At 44.3% G+C, this 3,597-nt stretch overlaps 2 pseudogenes; both read right to left on the bottom strand.

The window, feature by feature from the left end:
* Positions 1 to 599: 599 nt before the first annotated feature.
* On the bottom strand, positions 600 to 2,580 carry LOC147080434 (interferon-induced protein with tetratricopeptide repeats 5 pseudogene; annotated as a pseudogene).
* On the bottom strand, positions 1,673 to 2,257 carry LOC147080435 (antiviral innate immune response effector IFIT1 pseudogene; annotated as a pseudogene).
* Positions 2,581 to 3,597: the final 1,017 nt, after the last annotated feature.

Genomic DNA, 3,597 nt, shown 5'->3' with positions numbered 1-3,597 from the left:
GTATGCGCTGAAAACCGGCATTTCCTCTCCTCTAACCCAAGAGTTGAAGAGGCTAGCGCGTGCGCTGTAGGGGGCAGCGCGTGCGTCTTGGATTTCCTCTGTTTTGGGGGATTTGCGCATGTCTAAAGGCCTCCGGTCTTTACGCTTGTAAAAAGCACACGTAAGTATTTATTTTTACAGGTAAGTGGTGTTTTAGTGTAATTTAGAAAAAATTTTCCCACAGGTTTATTATTTTAAAGAATCTACAATAAGGTAAGTTTAGTTTTAGACCCTTTTTATTAAAAAATTATTTTTTTCAAAAAAAAAAATTATTCTTTAAATTATTTTTTAAAACTTATTTATACTTAATTTAATGATTGGGATGTTTTTTAAATTTTTATTTAAAGTTTAAATAGTGTTTTGGGCCCCCGTAGTTTTCATGAGTTTGACAGTTCTTACTCTCAAACTCATGATTGAACCTTCCCCTCCCCTGATTGGTTGTACAGTGCTCACCTGATCCCAGCCGGCACATCGCACTAACTGTGCCGCTGGATCAGGTAAGCACTGCGCGCTGACATCTGAATCGGGCCTGTGACAGGAAATGCAAGCAGGCCCGGGCTTCAGATGTCAGCGCGCAGGGTGAGTGCAGATCGGGGGCTTGCACGCGCGGCAAGCCCCCGACACCAAGTTCTGGGCCATTATGTTTGTGAATATTCAAACATATTTTAGCAGAAACCTGAACTGTAAGCTGTCCAGTGCAATTTCAAGCACAATTTGTGCCCAAAGCAGAAACTCGACCCCGCTGTGTGTAGTTTCAGCTGGGAAAGTCAGCGTTGACCTAGATAGAAAGGCGTAATTCACAAAGAGCACTTAGATATTCTTCATTGCCACAATCAAACTCCAAGGCCTTTTCAAAGCACTCAATAGCTTCACACTTCTCCCCGTCCAGCTGGTGCAGTAACCCAAGAACACCAAAGGCTTTGCTGTCTCTGGGATTCCTGTCACATTGTTTTGTTGCAATCTTTCTCAAGTTATCACGACACAATTCCCAATCTCTCGTGCCACGTTCAAATTTCAGTCCTTCCAGAAAATGGGTGATAGCCTTTGATTCAGATCTATTATTACGCAGTTCAAATAAACCAGCCTGTAAACATATTGCCTGCTTATTATCAGGATGAATATCCTCTAATTTCAGTAGATTGCTGCAGATCTCCTCTGCTTTGAAATATTCTCCATTTAATGAACAGATTCCTGCAAAATCCAGATTTGCATTAATAAAAGTTATTAGGCGGGGCTCAAATGCCTTTTCTAAATGATACTTACATAGTTTGATCAACTCAGCTTTCCGTTGAAAAGCAGGATTGCAAGGGTTTTTGCTGCCTGGATATTTGATCAGTTGAAATAGTTTTTTTCTGTAACACAGACCTATTTGGTGGTGTAAGAAGGTAGAGTTTGGGCTAATTTCTAATGCTTTCTTCAACAGCCCCACAGCTTTTTCCACATCTCCTCTTCTCAAAAATTTTGCTGCATAACGAGTTACATATGGAAGATCAGGGGAATTCTGCAATGCTTGTTCAACTAATTTGAGAGCTTCCTCCTTTTGATTGAACTCCTGTAGTTTTAGAGCCAACAGCACCATGGCTACAGAGTCATCTGGATCAAGCTCCAGCACACGTCGCAACTGCTTCATTGATTAACTGGGTTCACCACTCTCTGGGGTACCAGAAAACCCTTTTAGACGAAACAGAACAGTCGCATAACCGACATTCCATTCAGTGTTATCAGGATCTTCCTCCAGAGCCTTTTTAAAACATTCCGTTGCCTCTTCATAGTATTGAGCAGCAGAACTCAACAGTGACCAACCCTTCTCTCCGTATACTTCAGGTATCAGTGCTGTATACCGAGAGCCATTAGTAAATTGTTTACAGATCATCTCCAGCTTGTCGAGGTAGGACTGGCCCTCTGTCAGTTGTCCCATGTGATAATATACCCAGGCATAGTTTCCATAGGTGATGATGCTTCTTCTTTCAAATTCATGTTCATGATTCTCCCTCAGAATCTTTTCAGCTTCCTTTAAGTTTTGAATTGCCTCTTCACAGTTGCCTTGCAGACAGTTTACAAAAGCGAGATGGTTGTGTGGCATGGCCTGATATTTCACACCAGTCTGTATTGAATCTTGCAATCTTTGCTTCATATCGTCCAAGTCAATGTTTTCTTTCTGTGGGCCCCACGTGAAGTGACATTGAAGCTGATCGAGCTTCTCTTTCAACAAATCCTTCTGTACATTGCCGCAAGAAAACAAAATTCATCAAAATCCATTTGAGACTAGCTGAGTCACGCCCTCCCCTCCATCCAGTTTCTTTAACTAAGGCTTTCTCCCGACTCCTGGACCCTATGGCCATGAAGACTCTGGTCACACAATTTTTTAATTTTTTTATTGTTTTTAATTCATTGATGGGATGTGGGTGTCGCTGGCTAGGCCTGCATTTAGTGCCCATCCCTAATTGCCCTTGAGAAGATGGTGGTGAGCCACCTTCTTGAACCGCTGCAGTCCATATGGTGTAGGTACACCCACAATGCTGTTAGGAAGGGAGTTCCAGGATTTTGGCCCAGCGACAGTGAAGGAACGGCGATACAGGTCCAAGTCAGGATGGTGTGTGGCTTGGAGGGGAACTTGTAGGTGGTGATGTTCCCATGAATCTGCTGCCCTTGTCCTTCTAAGTGGTAGAGGTCGCGGGTTTGGAAGGTGCTGTTGAAGGAGCTTTGGCGAGTTGCTGCAGTGCATCTTGTAGATGGTACACACTGCAGCCACAGTGCGCCGGTGCTGGAGGGAGTGAATGTTGAACGTAGTGGATGGAGTGCCAATCAAGCGGGCTGCTTTATCCTGAATGGTGTCGAGCTTCTTGAGTGTTGTTGGAGCTGCACTCATCCAGGCAAGTGGAGAGTATTCCATCATACTCCTGACTTGTGCCTTGTAGAGGTTGGAAAGGCTTTGGGGAGTCAGGAGGTGAGACACTCGCCGCAGAATTCCCAGCCTCTGGCCTGCTCTTGCAGCCACAGTATTTATATGGCTGGTCCAGTTCAGTTTCTGATCAATGGTAACCCCCAGGATGTTGATAGTGGGGGATTCAGCGATGGTAATGCCATTGAATGTCAAGGGGAGATGGTTAGAGTCTCGCTTGTTGGAGATGGTCATTGCCTGGCACTTGTATGGTGCGAATGTTACTTGCCACTTGTCAGCCCAAGTCTGAATGTTGTCCAGGTCTTGCTGCATATGGACATGGACTGCATCAGTATCTGACAAGTCTCGAATGGTGACCTCTGCAAAAACCATTGCAAAAGCAAAGAGTATGACTGCAAAATTTAAGCTTACACTCGTCTCCTTCATGCTGGCTGATGCACTAGCTCCTGGCCATTTAGTCTTCTCACCCAATGCACAGCAACACCTCAACCACCCGCACTCCCAATGATATGAACAGTCTGCCTCTTGGTTCGCCCATTACTCCTCCTTCTCACTCTTGTATTCCATTCGAAAATGGGAGTCTCCTCACTAAAAAGGTCAGTGCTAATTCTAAAATGCTCCCCCTCTCATATTGGCAGTCCAAGTAACAATCTACT

The sequence above is a fragment of the Somniosus microcephalus genome, unplaced genomic scaffold (assembly GCF_052327205.1).
Source record: "Somniosus microcephalus isolate GS21.2 unplaced genomic scaffold, FLI_Smic_1.0 scaffold1603, whole genome shotgun sequence".
Lineage (NCBI taxonomy): Eukaryota > Metazoa > Chordata > Chondrichthyes > Squaliformes > Somniosidae > Somniosus > Somniosus microcephalus.
The sequence above is the reverse complement of the archived record's forward strand: the minus strand, read 5'-3'. Positions and strand labels throughout refer to the sequence as shown.